We start from the raw sequence: 16,549 nt of genomic DNA on the forward strand, positions 1-16,549 counted from the left end.
AGCCTTATCACCTTCCCCACAAGGTTTCAGCATTGGATGGCTTCTTTCACTTCTCAGCATTAGCTGTTAGAAAAGTGATCGTATTGGCTATTTAGTCAGCTTCAAACATAAATTATGCATGGACACATGCTTCCTTTTTTAGCACTGGATAGTCGTAACAGTTAAAAATGGCTGGAGCCATTCTTGTAATACACTTCCTTGATTCTGGTGGATGTTTTGAAGAAAATGTATTCCCTGATGAAAGTGGCTTGATAATCGCTTGGTGTTTTAAATGAAATTATTTCATATAGCCAGGTTGTTTAGTTCTAAGAGGATTAATTCTTAAATGGTAACTCAGTTTTAAATAAATTTAGATAGAAAGCACAGCTGTACTGAAGAAGTAAATCATGAAACACTCAGATCTTTTTATTAGTCATCTTTAGTATTAATGTGTAATTAATGTTTACTAGGAAAATGTGCAAACTTGTGATTTAGATCAAGACAATTTAATGTGTAATGTTTTTCACAAACTGCATACACAAATGTCTTGAGTTACCCTTCAATAATTTTTACATATTAGTTTGTTTCCAATGAGCATTAATCAACAGTTCTTTGTAAAGGTAACTGAACAATTTCTAGAAATGCTTTAATTTTGTTTGTTAAGTCAGTAAATGCTGAACTATGAATCATTCAGACATAAATGGCTCCCAAGAAAAAGATTAGAGCAGAGTTGTAGCTTCATAAATCATAAAACAAGGCACAAAACAATTTCAGATATAATCTTAAGACACTGCTACAAGGACAGTCTTACTTTGTTTCTATTTATACGTTCAAATCTATGAAAGAATCAGTCTGGTAGAGTAAAACAGAAACAGTTTATCACCAACAAGGTGGAGTTATTAGCTAAAGATCTGACAGTCAAATGAAGGATGATGTTCCTCTTGGGTCATGTCAGGAGTGGCACTTCGCCGGTCAGCAAATGTACACCCCTCCCCCCTTGTGTGCCATGGCTTAAAAGATTTTTTGGGAAAACAGTAGCTTGAGATTTTTCAGAGCCAATCATTTAGTTCTAATTCACCGTTAGCATTGCTAGCTCAATGTTAGCCTCTAGCCTTCTTTACCCAATATTAGAGTAAAAAGAAAGATGTTGTGACTTCTTAGAGGAACAACATCTGGGTCATAACTTTTACACCATGGGTGGAGTTTTACTTCACCCACATTTCCTGTTTGAAAAATGCACCCAAAGAGGGCGTTGCCTGGCGGACCGATAGAGCGGCACTGAGGCAGTGATTGCAACACAGCTAAACATGGAGATTTTATTAAGGTTTCGGGATAAGATATTCAATTTTAAGTAAGTTGCACTAAACAAACACTTACCCTAACCCAAAATCATGATTAAACACGCACAAAGCACTATTACACCCTTGAGTACAGGCTATCAGCAACAATGTTGATTAAGGTGTTACTCGCACACGGCCGGTGTCAAATTACAAATGCCAGCACAGCAGTGATTGCCTTGGCAACCCTGCAGGCTCACAAATGACTGGCCCTGGGACCAGGAAGTATGGAGGTGGGCAATATAAAAAAGACTTGGTCCATCTTTGGCCATTTTTAAAGGAGAACACCCCATCCCATGCCGACTGAAAAGGAGATCTGTTTCAGTGTAACCTTCCGTCATTAGACTGATTTTTGGATTATTTCACAGTAAAATTCTTACTTATAGAGCTCCGGACGTCACGTGACTCTCATGCCGGGGACACACCGGCCGCGGAAGCGCCGCAAAGCGAATCGCTGTCAGAGTCCAAGCCCCCAGGCCGGGCTCTCCCAGCTGACCGGCTTCTGTCTTGGACCACATTACCCAGCATGCCCCTCGCGGGGATTCCCTCCACGTTGCACCTGTGTCAATCCAAGTCTATATATGGAAGATGCCACACCGGCTCTTCACTCAGTCATTGTTCCACCGCGATCCATGATCAGAGTATTCCTAAGCTAATACAGCTAAACCTCTACCTTTCCTCCTCAGAACTCATCCAACCGTCAGCCTTTCCAGCATCGCCTTCAGCGAGCAGTCTGTAATAAAAGCTCTTACTCCAGAACACAGTCTTCGAGTCTGACAGGATGACTGAGTCCATTAATCCAGCGGAGTTCGAGCAGATGAAGAGAAAGACGGAGCAACTGGTGAACAAGAACGTCCAGCTCCACGCCCAAGTCGATCGGCTTAACACCAGGCTGAACTCCCAGACCGATCTCTCCATGCAGTTGTCTACTGCCGTCACGGCACTCCAGCAGCAGGTTCATGCTCTCCAGCTGCAAGCCCTCACTCCACCGACGGGAGAGCCACACTTCAGTCTCCCGGAGAAGTGGAATGGAGAGACGGGGAGTCCAGACGGTCTGCTCGCTAACCTCGACATGCAGTTCGAGTGCCACCCGGGACGCTTCCCCACTGCGCGCTCTCGGGTGGCACAGCTCACCTCTCTGCTCACTGGACGCGCGGCAGAGTGGGCCGCTGCGCTCTACTATTCCAAATCACCGGAGTGCAATGACTACGCTGCATTCATGGCCGCCCTCAGAAAGACATTTGTTCCACCCAGCAGCGAAATGGGGGCAGAGGCATGACTCCTAAAACTCCGTCAGAGGGAGCGCTCTGTGTGCGCATATGCGTCGGAGTTCCGCACCATCTCCGCCAAGCTGCGGTGGGATGACTCAGCCCTTCGAGCCGTCTTCTTGAAGGGACTGGCAACCTACATCCGGGATGAAATGGTGGGAAAGGAGCTGCCCCAGACCCTGGATGAAGTGGTGGATCTGGCGTTGCGCATAGATCAGCAGGTTTTGGTTCGGCCCAAGCCCCTCATTCGCCCATCCAGGGGGCCTGGACCTTTTCCTCGTCCTCCCACGCCTGCTCCCGGACCCGTTGCTACTGAGGAGCCCATGCAACTGGGCCACATTCCTCCAGAGGAGAGACAGCGACGGTGGCGCGAGGGTCTCTGCGCCTACTGTGACTCCCCCGACCACAGACGCATGAACTGCCCACTCCGTTCGGGAAACGAAGGAACTCACTGAGTCTCGGGGTCGCTCAGCCTGGGTTGCCTCCAACCCCTGCCCTTTCCAATCGGCTCCTCCTGCACGTCACCCTCCTATATGGCGAGACCTCGCTCCAGATGCACGCGCTGGTGGACTCGGGTGCCGCTGACAATTTTATGGATGTGGACCTGGCTAAACGCCTACTGATCCCCACTACCCCCTTGGAGAGGGTTGTACCAGTGACAGCCTTACCCTGTCCAAAACCGAACGCAGTCCCTCCAGATGACAGTGCAGGGCCACCGGGAAACCCTTCATTTCCTGATCATCCGTGCTCCCTCCTCTCCTCTGATCCTGGGGTTTACCTGGCTCCGCCTCCATGACCCACGGATCTCCTGGTCTCAAGCTCGCCTTCTGGAATGGGGGGCCCAGTGCCGGACCCACCTCTCTCCTCCTCCACCCTGACCTGACTGCCTGGAGGGTGGCTCCGGTTCCGCACCACCCAATCTGCCACTGCCCTATCGGGACCCGGTCGCGGTGTTCGATAAGCAGCGAGCCACCACGCTGCCACCTCACCGTCCATACGACATGGAGATCAAGCTCCAGCCAGGGACCAGTCCACCCCGGGGGCGCCTTTTTTCTCTCTCTCCCGCCGAGTCCAGAGTTATGGAGGACTATATCGACCAGGCCCTCCAGCAGGGTTTCATCCGACCCTCGTTGTCCCCAGGTGCCGCAGGCTTCTTCTTTGTGAGGAAAAAGGAGGGTGATCTCCGCCCCTGTATAGACTACAGAGGACTGAACAAGATCACAGTCAGAGATCGCCATCCTCTGCCGCTCCTCACGTCCGCCCTGGATGCCATCTCCCAGGCGCGGATTTTCACCAAGCTGGACCTCCGGAGCGCCTACAACCTGGTCCATATCAAAGCTGGGGATGAGTGGAAGACGGCATTCATCACCCCCACCGGTCACTGGGAGTACCAGGTCATGCCCTTCGGACTGTGCAATAGCCCCGCCGTTTTCCAACGCTTCATCAATGATGTCCTCTGTGACATGTTGGGACGGTGGGTGTTTGCCTACCTGGATGACATCCTGATCTACTCCAAGTCAGAGGCCGAACACCACCACCATGTTCGCGCTGTCCTGACCCGGCTCCTGGACAACAACCTGTTCTGTTAGCCCGAGAAGTGCTCCTTCCACCAGCGGTCCGTTTCATTCCTAGAATACCTGATTTCGGATAAAGGTCTGACTATGAACCCTCAGAAAGTCCAGGCGGTGAAGGACTGGCCCCTACCAACCAGCCTGAAGCAACTGCAGAGTTTTCTGGGTTTCTGCAACTTTTACCGTCGATTTATCAAAGACTTTAGCACCATTGTAGCACCTCTCACCTGACCAAGCCCACCTGGTCAACCGTTCCGGCTCACCCCAGAGGCCGTTCGGGCCTTCCACTACCTAGTCACTCGTTTCACATTGGCTCCTATCCTGCGCCATCCGGATCAGGCAGTCCCTTTTGTGGTCGAGGTTGACGCCTCGGATGTCGGCACTGGCGCCATCCTGTCCCAAGGCGGCCCAGATGACAGGCTACATCCCTGCGCCTACTTCTCCAAGAAGTTTTCCACCACCCAGCAGAAGTACGGCGTAGGGGATCGCAATCTGCTGGCCATAAAATGGGCATTGGAGGAATGGAGGCAGTGGCTTCTGGGCACCACTCAGCCGTTCACCATCTGGACTGACCACCAGAACCTAACCCACATACGGTCCGCCAAGCAGCTAAATCCTCGCCAGGCTCGCTGGGCCCTCTTCTTTGAACCCTACGAGTTCCATCTCGCCTATCACCCCGGGACAAAAAACCAGATGGCGGACGCCCTCTCCCACCAGTTCACACATTCAGAGTCCACGTCCAAGCCGGCGCCCATCCTCCCGGAGCACCGTTTCGTGGCCCACCTTGGGTGGCCGTTGGAGGAGGCCATCCAAAACGCCCTCCGGGATGACCCAGCGCCGCCAGAGACCCCCGCCGGTTGGCTCTACGTCCCCACGGCCTGTCGCAGTGAGGCGTTGGCCTGGGCCCACTCATCACGCCTGTCTGGTCATGCGGGCTTCTCTCGGACTCTCAAGTTCCTGAAATGGGCTCTCTGGTGGCCACGTATGGAGAGGGACGTTAAGGAATTCACGAGCGCCTGTGACGTCTGCGCCCGCTCTAAGGCATCCACCCAGGCTCCGGTTGGCACCCTCAGACCTCTTCCGGTGCCCAGCCGCCCCTGGTCCCATGTGGGGCTGGACTTCGTCACAGGTCTCCCGCCGGTCAACGACCTCGACACCATCCTGACGGTCACTGACCGGTTTTCCAAGGCTGTTCACTTCATCGCCCTCCCGGGCCTCCCCTTGGCCCAACGCGCTGCTGAACTGTTTCTGGAGAACGTGGTGCGTCTCCACGGGTTCCCGGTCGACGTGGTCTCAGATCGTGGCCCCCAGTTCACGGCCCGTTTCTGGAAGGCCTTCTGCCATCTAGTGGGAGCTTCTGTCAGTCTGTCTTCGGGCTATCACCCACAGACCCAACGGTCAATCGGAGCGGGCGAAACAACAGTTGGGCCGGTACCTCCGCTGCTTTGTCTCGGCCCAGCCTTCGCAGTGGCCTAAGTACCTCCTCTGAGCGGAACTGTCTCATAATCTCCACACCTCCTCGGCCACTCAGATGTCCCCTTTCGAGGTCTGCTACGGCTACCAGCCCCAAGTCTTTGCCCACCAAGAACCTGAAGTCGCGGTGCCGGCCGCTCAATCCCTGGTGAGGCGCTGCAAGAACGCATGGATCAAGGCGCGGGCCTCCATTACCCGGGCCAATGCCCGTTACTCACACCAACACCTCTGCAGGCACCGCCCGGGTCCCTCCTATGCTCCAGAGGACAAGGTCTGGGTGTCCACGGCAGGCCTCCGGGTCCGTGCCGGTTCCAGGAAGCTCGCTCCCGGGTTCCTCGGGCCTTACCCCGTGCAGAAGGTCATCAACACGGTCACGTACCGACTGCGGCTGCCTACAAGCCTTCGCTTCCATCCCACCTTCCACACCTCCCGGCTCAAGCCTTACGTGGAATCCTCCCTCCTGCCGCCTCAGGCTCCAGCGCCTCCGCCGGCCCACTTCCTCGACGGTGAGCCCATCTACACCGTCCGGCGCATTCTGGACGCTCACCGCCGGGGTCAGGGCTGGCAGTACCTCGTAGATTGGGCGGACTATGGCCCAGAGGAACGCTCCTGGGAGCCGCCCTGCTCCATCTTGGACCCTGCCCTCATCTCGGACTTCTGGGCCCACCGAGGTGGCCTGGGGACTTCTGGAGCCGTCCCTGGACCGGGGGGTCCTGTCAGAGTCCAAGCCCCCAGGCTGGGCTCTCCCAGCTGATCGGCTTCCGTCTTGGACCACATTACCCAGCATGCCCCTCGCGGGGATTCCCTCCACATTGCACCTGCGTCAATCCAAGTCTATATATGGAAGATGCCACACCGGCTCTTCAGTCAGTCATAGTTCCACCGTGATCCATGATCAGAGTATTCCGAAGCTAATACAGCTAAACCTCTACCTTTCCTCCTCAGAACTCATCCAACCGTCAGCCTTTCCAGCATCGCTTTCAGCCAGCAGTCTGTAATAAAAGCTCTTACTCCCGAACCCAGTCTTCGAGTCTGACAATCGCTCACGAAATTCGGCCGCTGCTCACCGCTCCTCAGTTCAGATCAGATGCGCCCCAGTCGAGGCGCGCCTCGGCTCAGCTGTAGTTTTTATTTGAAACACTTGGTGTCCTCCATTTCCTCTCTGTCTTTTCTCTGCTCTTTTCCTCTATGTTTGAGTGTGTGTGTGTGTTTTTCGGGGGTCGTACAGCTCCTTGTGTTTCTCAACTTCCATAATTAATTTAAAGTCATCCATCTTAACTACTTGTCTCAGACTTTCTGCCTCTCTGTCCTGTTTGCTCCGGTGAAAAGGCCCAAAACCACACACCCCTTCACGTGGTCACACACGCACACAAGTTCGATGTGTGTGCGTGTTTGTGTGGTTTTTCTGCAGTGTCTGATTACGAACACATTTGACTATTGTGGGATAACTTTACCGGCCTGCCTCTTATGTCTAGGTTTGACTTCCTGCCAGAATTGACGCAATTCACCCGCGGCTCTCGAAAAAATAGAGCCGACGCCGTAATGATCGCTGCACGGCGCGGGCTGGAGCGCCGGCGCGAGGCGATTCGCGGCACTTCGGCGGCCCATGTGGTCTATAGAATAGCTTAACAAGGGTGCCGAATGAAAGCGGTCCCATTTTCGCGGCGCTTCCGCGGCTGGTGTGTCCCCGGCATCAGAGAGTAGACGCCATGTTGGCAGGCAACAAAGGTAAACAAAATGAACGGAATCGGTTTGGATTTTACTTCGTCTGAGTTTACTTCACACTTTAAAACCGAAGAAATAATTTTATATAGTCAGAAATTAATTACACTAAACATCTTCGACCCTTACCATGCCCCTGGGATACTTTTTAAAAACGCCAGAAGCTGTCGGAGCGGATCTGGCCAGGGAACGCCTTGGGACTTACCCGGAGGAGCCGGCCCAAGTGGCTGGGGAGAGGGAAGTCTGGGCCTCTCGACGCTACTGCCCCCGCGACCCGACTCCGGATAAGTGGATGAAAATGGATGGATGGACAAATAACATAGATTTACATGTAAGTAGTTTAAATAGAGTGATGTGCTGTTTGAATGTATAAACTGAACGCCAAGAGAAATCACCAGTTTGATTTTTTTCCATGAATAAAATAAATATGTCAGGCAGGAGCGTCTCAGGATCTGTCTGAGATCTGTCTCGGTGAGACAGATGATAGCAATCCAAAGTGCTTTTTATGTGTGATCTGACAATTGATCAACCATTGCTTAAAAATGAAATACAGCTTAGCCGGTTAATTGCTGTGATCATAAAACACGTAAACGGCAGCACGCAGAAATCCCGAGGCAACGTTTTACGTGATGTTTACTTGTTGCTATGAGTAATAAGACAGAAAAAGCCACGCCAAAATAAGTTTAGGAAGCCCACTAAGAATCGTAATAAAAGCATTTAAAATAAACACCATACACAGTTGAGGAAACGTTGGTTTAAGTACCTGATATGAAGCGGTCGCTGCATAAGCGGAAACCTTTACTCTCGGGATCCCACAGTTTCATTTTAGCCCGGTCACTAGCACGTTTTATTACAATGATCCAACGTTTGCGGCACTCCGGATCTTGGGGAATCCTGTAGATGGCTCATTCCTTATGTTGTCCGTGTCTGTTCTGCATCCTGGGGCACAACAGGAATCTACCATATTTCCCGTTTGATTGAGTTTTCTGACAATAATAAATAGCCCAGCTGCGGGCTTCTGCCTGCCAAGATGATGCCATTTCGATTTGAACTGTTGCATGCTGGGAGAAATGACTTTAACTCCCGGAGCTCTATAGTACCTTTAAAAAAAGAAAACATCATATTGATGCTGCTGACCCACCCTACATATTTCCATAGACCGGACTCTACCTTTCTGTTACTTTTGAGCACACAACATAATTTGCTGTCACAGTCTGGTTTCAAGAACTGTTCTGATAATAACTGAAACATGTGTTGTTTTACAGTTTTATTAATACATTTGTTTTGATTAAAAAAACTTCTGAGAATTACCAAATTAAATTTGATTTTTCTTCACGTTAACTCTTGCCTTGATACCTACATTGCAGAACAGAAAATTAAATACATTCTAGAAATAGTTTAACCTAAAAAATGTTACAACTTGAGGGTTATTTGGAAATCCAAAATGTTTAATCAAGAAAATAAATATTTTTAAAAGGTAAGGTCATTGATTTTATGTTTCAGAATGCCGTTAAAGTGTATTGTGCAGTTTTGACTTGCTTTTAGCACCCAATAGAGCCAAACTGTAAAAGCAGAAATGAAAATCGCTGTGCATTCATATTTTTAACACCTTAAACCAACTGCGGAAATATCTCCTCAGCCTTCATTGGTTTCTACAGTAGTGATTCATCACTGAACCAAACAAATCAGTTGTGTTCATGATCTAAAACAAGCAGGAATCACGCTGGAAGCAGACTGCGACATTATGCCAGCTCCACTTTATTATGTCTAACAGGGACCGAACCAGTACTCTGAAGTTGCAAGTGTGACATAGTGGCAACAAATTATTTAACAGTATGAAAATGTTACACAGCATGCCTTTAATCAAAATATTTGATCATAAATGTGTTTATAGAAAGATTGAACTTTTAATTTGTTTTTGTCTTGAAGTTCAGCTAAACTGGAAGACAAAAAGCATAAAGATTTTACCAGAATTTTATATTCTATTGTTTAAGAGTCAAGGACATTTTTCCTCCTTTGAATTCCATTTATTAGAGACATTGCTCAGATTATTAAGCATTTCTGCTTGAATTGCTTTTCACTACAATATTCCATTTTGTTATACAAGAAATAAAATGCTTAACACAAGTTATTAAATGGCAATAAAAGGACAGATGATTTTTTTTCTCTTTAATTGATCATCGACCAGCAGTCACAGCCTCGTCGTCATTAGACAAGCCTGTAATTTAATCCATTATACGCTGGAATGTCATTACACAACCAAATGCTCTGACTAAAAAGAAAATTAGCATTTTGGAGGCTCTAACGGCTCTCTCCGGTGATCAGCAAATGTTTGCCAATTACTAAACTCGTCTTTGTTGTAAACATTTTAGCAGTGAGGTCGGGCTTTTTAGGAACTTGTTTTGGATCTTTGATCACAAAGTCTTTCATCCTGGCCGACGATTCAGGCCAGAGATGAAAGTTCCATATCTCATTCTTCTGTCCTTTAAATTCAAACATACGCACCGTGTCCAAACTCAAGATGTGGCTGTTTTTTTTTTCTTCGTCCGTATATCCAGAGGTGGAGAAATCATTTTCAAATCACTGCCCCCTTTGCCAGACAGCATGTCAGTCAATATGCAATGACTTTCTGAGACTTGAAAAGTGAGAAGGTCAAGTAAGAGCTTGATGGAAATCAATTCTCATTCCTTCTTCTCTCTTTTCACACACAGTGTCCGTATATATCTCATATATAACTTATGTGAGAGAAAAAAGCTGTCGAGTGTAGTCAGACAATACGCATCAACCAAAAGGATGTTTTTAAAATCTCCCTTTAGTTCCACCTTTAGTGACACACAAGTCTCATCCAATGTAAGAAAAAATGCATGTTAAAAAGTTCAAACGTAAATGTGTTTGAAGTCGACCCTGACAGGTAAAGTAACTCACCAAGTATTTCAGGTGTAGTGCTGCATATTTCATGTGCAGCATTACATCATCCTTCCTCTTAGCACAAACTCTGTTCATTTAAAAATCTTATTTTGGAAATAATTTACAACTTTCGTCCCTTTTTATTAATTTTTTATGCTGCAGTTTAAATGACATTCATCTGGAAACTTGTAATTGTACCTGTGAACGGAGAGCATCCTCCTTGGACTGATGTAGATTTCTCATCACCAATCATGTCTAACTAAAACATGACATTAGATCTGAAGCACGGCGCCCTCTTAATCTAAGTCATCCCGAGGGTTTCAGAAGTTGTTTCATTTATGCTGAGATGAGGTTGGTAAAGGCTGCACTGCGTGTGTTACTTCTGCATTAAATCATTTTAAACACCACATGACATTTATGGATTTATGTTGTATTTTTTGAGTGTGACAATCTTGATTTGACATGGGAAATAAATCATTCCATGTGTGACAGAAGACATGCTAAATATCTGATAGAACCATCAGTGTCTTAAAATAGAATTGCACAAAAAATGTTTTTATTGCATATTTATTTTATAAACATTACTCATGTGTTGGGTAGCTGAGCAGATCACCCCATCACACAGAAGACAAACATTCATTGTTTTCCAATTTTCCACAGCTGGACTGAAGAAGTAACAGGATGGATTCCCAGATAATCCTCTCCCTACAGCAGCCTCCAGTTCCTCCCAGTGAATCCTAAATAATCCCTCCATCAGGTTCTGGGTCTGCTTTACCTCAGTTTTCCGCTGGATGCAGAAGCAGCGAGTGATGTAAATCACAAGTTATCAAGGCACTTTAAAATAAACATTCCAACTGAACTTACCTATCACTGAGTTCAGTTCATTATTCTAATTAGTCAAAAGTTTCCTGCGTAAACTAAAGGTTGGTTTATGCTTGATGCGTCCGCGAGGTCCGCACGGCTTCGCCCGGAAAAGTTGCGTCATTTTAACAACCACGCCCCTCCACCACGCCTCCGCACGGCCCAGAATTTCCGCAATGCGCACCTCGGAAAATTTCTAACCACGCGGACGGACGGACGTGGAAAAACATGGCGGACCGGCAAGAACTAGAAAGGCAGAGGTTCGTAAATACAGACATTTGTATGATTCAGCTCTCAGAGATCACCGTGATCAACATGTTGTAAATAATTCATGGAGAGAAATAGCTCGCACTGTCGGAAAAGACGAGAATGCTGCTAAAAAGGCTGAAATGCCATGTTGTAAACAGTAATTTCTACTTCTACTATGGTGTAGTGTTGGATGCATGCCGTAGAGCTCCATGCTGCCCCCTACAGTTTGGGAGAATATTGGCTCACGGCAGAGACGAGCCGCACGAACCATAAACGCTGCCAGTTGTGAAGCGCGTTCCATCTGCGAGCCGCATCACCAAGCAGAAAGTAAATGCGTCAAGCATAAACCAAGCTTACCCCAGCAGATTGCATCAAGTCACTGACTTGTTGTGTCAGTGACTTGATGCAATCCCCACTCCCGCTAGGTCAAGAACCGGAGATTTGCAACACATACGTGATTTTATCAACTGATTTCACACAATAACAAGCAGCAGCTGCAGTTTATTTTCTGCTTTGTTTAGCTCGGCTATAATGGTTTTCACTGGTAATGACACTAGTTTTTTACTAGTTAGACAACTGGAAAGTCACACTTGACTTTTATTTTGAAAGTTTGCAGACGTTTTACACAGATTTTGTGTTTGACTTCCTGATTCGATAGGAACTGCTGAACTTGACAGGTTTTGTAAACATTAGCAAGTAAAAATGGACTCTAACGCCTGGTTTATGGTACTCTGTCAGCTCAGGTTTGGAGTCATGCACTAGCGTTGACGGAGATGTTTTCCCTTTGGACTTCCCTGTTTCCTGGGGAGTGTTGCAAAGCAATTTGTTGCCAGGACAACAGAGGGCGTAGTGCTTTTCTGGGGGAATGCTGCCACCATTGCAGTCAGGTGTCCGGTCCACGATAGTGTTTTTACTATTTGTGTTTATGTATTTCAGATACTTTTTAACATGAACAGGTTTGTTCTTCATTCTCCTTCCCCTCATCGTGTGCTTGCTACCTCTAAACCCACGTTCCCTGTCATTTCTGTCCACGAATGAAACATTTGCTGCATATCGTTGTAGTTCTTCAGTAATGGGTGTATAAACGTTCATACCGTCTGACTTTTACCAAAAGACATTCTTCATTCTGCATTTTGTCCATCGCTAGATACCTTTGGCCCTTGTTTAATTTTTAATGGCCTATTGTGGGTCTTGTCCTAGTGGTACATGTCTAGAGGTCCTCCAGGAAACAGAAAACTGACTTAACTGTTTTTGCTCACATGTTGTGTTAGTTTTTATGTACATCACTGTGGGACCTTTTGCATGCTTTCTAAATGAGGTTTTACTTATTTTCTCTACTTAATTTGTTCAAATTTTATCAGTTTAGTTCAGGCAGTGCCCGGATTACCTAACATTAACATCAGTAGCCACCATATTTTACTTCTGTTACGAGAGCACATTGTGTGCCTTTTCTTCTACCTCGAAATGTTAAAGAGACAATGTGTAGTATTTACCAGAGGTGTGACCAAGTCACTGCTTTGCAAATCACAAGTAAGTCACAAGTCTTTCCAGTCAAGTCTCAAGCCAAGCTCAAGTCAAAGACAACCAAGTCCAAGTCGAGTCCAAAGTCAATGATGTGGATGTCATGTTCTGTGTCCCTTTGTCCTATCTCGGCGGAGGTCCCGGAGGACGCATCGCATCCTGTCTCGGCGGTGGTCCCGGAGGACGCTTCGCACCCTGTCTCGGCGGTGGTCCCGGAGGACGCTTCGCACCCTGTCTCGGCGGAGGTCCCGGAGGACGCTTCGCACCCTGTCTCGGTGGTGGTCCCGGAGGACGCTTCGCACCCTGTCTCGGCGGTGGTCCCGGAGGACGCACCGCATCTGGTCCAGCCCTTCCAAGAGGTTCCGGTCCAGCCCTTCCAAGAGGCTCCGGTCCAGCCCTTCTAAGAGGCTCCGGTCCAGCCCGTCCAAGAGGCTCTGCCCAGTCCGGCGCCTCCAGTCTCGAAGTCGACTCCTCCAGTCTCGGAGTCGACTCCTCCAGTCTCGAAGTCGACGCCTCCTGTCTCGAAGTCGATGCCTCCTGTCTCGGCTCTGAAGTGGACGTACCCGTCTCCGGCTCTGAAGTGGACGTACCCATCTCTGAAGTGGACATTTCCCAGTTTCCTGTCTCAAATCTCCCAGTTGCAAGTTTTCCAGTCTCAAGTGTTTCAGTCCCCCAAGTCTCAAGTGTTCCAGTCCCCCAAGTCTCAAGTGTTCCAGTCCCCCAAGTCTCAAGTGTTCCAGTCCCCCAAGTCTCAAGTGTTCCAGTCCCCCAAGTCTCAAGTGTTCCAGTCCCCCAAGGCTCAAGTGTTCCAGTCCACCAAGTCTCAAGTGTTCCAGTCCCCCAAGTCTCAAGTGTTCCAGTCCCCCAAGGCTCAAGTGTTCCAGTCCACCAAGTCTCAAGTGTTCCAGTCCCCCAAGTCTCAAGTGTTCAAGTCTCAAGTGTTCCAGTCCCCCAAGTCTCAAGTGTTCCAGTTCCCCAAGTCTCAAGTGTTCCAGTCCCCCAAGTCTCAAGCGTTCCAGTCCCCCAAGTCTCGTGTTCTCACAAGTGTTTCAGTCTCCCAAGTCTCAAGTGTTCTCAGAAGTGTTCCAGTCTCCCAAGTCTCAAGTGTTCCAGTCACAAGTCGTTCAATCTCGCAAGCCTCAAGCCTCCCCACAAGTGTTCCGGTCTCTCAGTCGCAGGTGTAATTGCTCCTCCCTGTCTATATAAGCCCTCCTTGTCTCATAGTTCTTGTCGGTCCATTGTTGTTTTATGTCAGCGTTGTTTTTGTCTCTCTTTCCTGGTCTCTGGTTCTCTGCTCATGAAGTGAGCTTTTGGATTTTTCCCTGCTTCATTTTGTAATTGGGTTTTTTGCCTCCTGCCCCTTTTGGATTTTTATTTTGTCATCCAAAATAAAGGATTCTTCTTTATTTAACATTCCTGCCTCGTGTCATCCTGGGTCTGCATCTTGGGTCCTAACCTCCTTCTCCTAAACGTGACAGTGGAAGTCCAAGTATAGTCCAAGTCTTTCACTTTGAATTTTCAAGTCATAATCAAGTCATCTGTTCAACTTCAATTTAATGACAATGATAAATAAATTCCAGAAATAAAGCTTCTTAAAGCTTCATTTGCTCAAACAGCAGAAAGTACAACTGAAGTTGATTATAAACAAAGTGCTGCTGCATTTAGCAGTAAATCAAACCCAGAACGAAGAATGATTTATGATTTTTGTCCATGCCGTGCCACTTTTGTGCTAAAATATCAAATATGCTCAAGTCATCAGCAAGTCAACAGATGCAAGTCGATTCAAGTGGCAAGTCATTGGCGTTCAAGTCAAAGTCCAGTTGTAAGTCTTTAGAGATGTTATCAAGTCAAGTCAGAGGACTTTAAAATATTGACTCCAGTCTGACTCGAGTCCAAGTCATGTGACTCGAGTCCACACCTCTGGTATTTACTATTAATCTTTGGGAACATCCTTCAATATGTTGTTGAAAATTAATGAAATGATGCCCAGTTGTTGAAAAATACTGGCAGCTTCGTAACATATAACCATAAAAATCAAGTCTAAAATGCATGGGAGCGGGTCTAAGTCTCTGGGCGACACCATATTAGATGCCATGTTTCCTTCTATAGGAGCCCATGAGGACAAAACGCATTTTTTGATTTGTAATTTACAAAACTTTCATCAGTCATAAACGTTGTTGTTTTACTCATTTACCTCTTCACTCGTTGCCAGTGATGAAAGGGAGTCTGGTGTGCTTGTCTTTGTGCTGAGGTTTGCACTCCCCAGGGCTTTTTGGCCCTAACGGGCATCCATTGGTGAGATCTTACTCCAAGACAAAAATACTGCTTGCTTGCAATGATTTAGGTATCTACTGGCCCCTATTTCGAGGAAAAATACACACTGTCACTTTAACACTGGAGTTAATTTGATGTTACATTTCAGGCATAGTTATGGAACAACCACACAAAACAATGGGATTTAACCAAAAGATTGGAATTGATCACCAATTCCTGCATCATGAAAGTAGCCTAACCCCTTTAGCTCCAGAGTTACAACAGCGTTGCTCATGGCCTTCTGCATGATGCAGATCACTTGCATCATTCTTTCAGACTACGTCAAGATGAGTATGAGAGGATAGCAGCATCATGGTAGCTCTCACACATAAAAGGCCATCAACGGTTTTTTTAAACACATCTCAAGGCTCCACCTGCACCCACATACCTGAGTGTCTTTTTCAGTTATTTGGGCCATTTTGTAATGAAAAAAGGTCATAGCTGTTAAACCTTTGCAACATGTGGACTGTTGGATTTTGAAGTTATGTCTTTATGAATTCTGTTTTCCATTCATGCAATAAACCTTGTTAAATAAATATGTCACTTTTATTTAGAACACATTTTTTCCTTGTTGAATGTTTTAAAGAAAAAAAATCATCAACATGTTTTATGCTGTGGCTGGTATATGGGTGAGTAGAAGCCCCCAAATTACAAAAGCTCTTCATTTATCATTCATGCAACAAATGTGTGTTTAGTTTTTGTTCTGTTTTGCTAAATAAAAATAATTTTTCGCTACTTCTATCTTCCCATTGAAAGGACTCACCACTACCATCTCAGACAGTGAGAGAGGCTACATAACACACAGCAACCTACAATTATCCAAATATATTTTTAAAATAATCTGTTGTCAACCTTATCTTTCATCTTTTATTAGGGTTTTTACTTGGTTCTTCAAATCCATCATGCATGCAAATGCACATTTTGTCACTGGCATATATTTACTTATCAGCATCACCATTAAAATCTCATTTTCACAGCTCTAACAGTGTGCTAATCATATCATCACTGATTGGATCCCTCATCACCATCATCACTTCAAGAGCTGTCCGATGTTGGAGCTCAGGGCTCATATCTCAATGTGCTCAATCACACTGAACAAACTTTATCACATTGAGCTAATAGTTGTGTCATAACTGTGTTTTCAGAAGCCTTTTAAAACAACATTAAATCTAATCAGTTATGTGAGCATATTTATCAGAAAAGAGGCTGGTAAATACAGGGAGAAAACTGATAAGATAACAAATATTTCATCTTATTAGCACAATATCGGCGAGGAAATGGAGAATTTACTTTTTTAAGTACTCAGCATTTCTTTAAGTCTCATATTCTCCTCCTCCTCTTTGAAAAC

This window comes from Nothobranchius furzeri, chromosome 14 (genome assembly GCF_043380555.1).
Source record: "Nothobranchius furzeri strain GRZ-AD chromosome 14, NfurGRZ-RIMD1, whole genome shotgun sequence".
Lineage (NCBI taxonomy): Eukaryota > Metazoa > Chordata > Actinopteri > Cyprinodontiformes > Nothobranchiidae > Nothobranchius > Nothobranchius furzeri.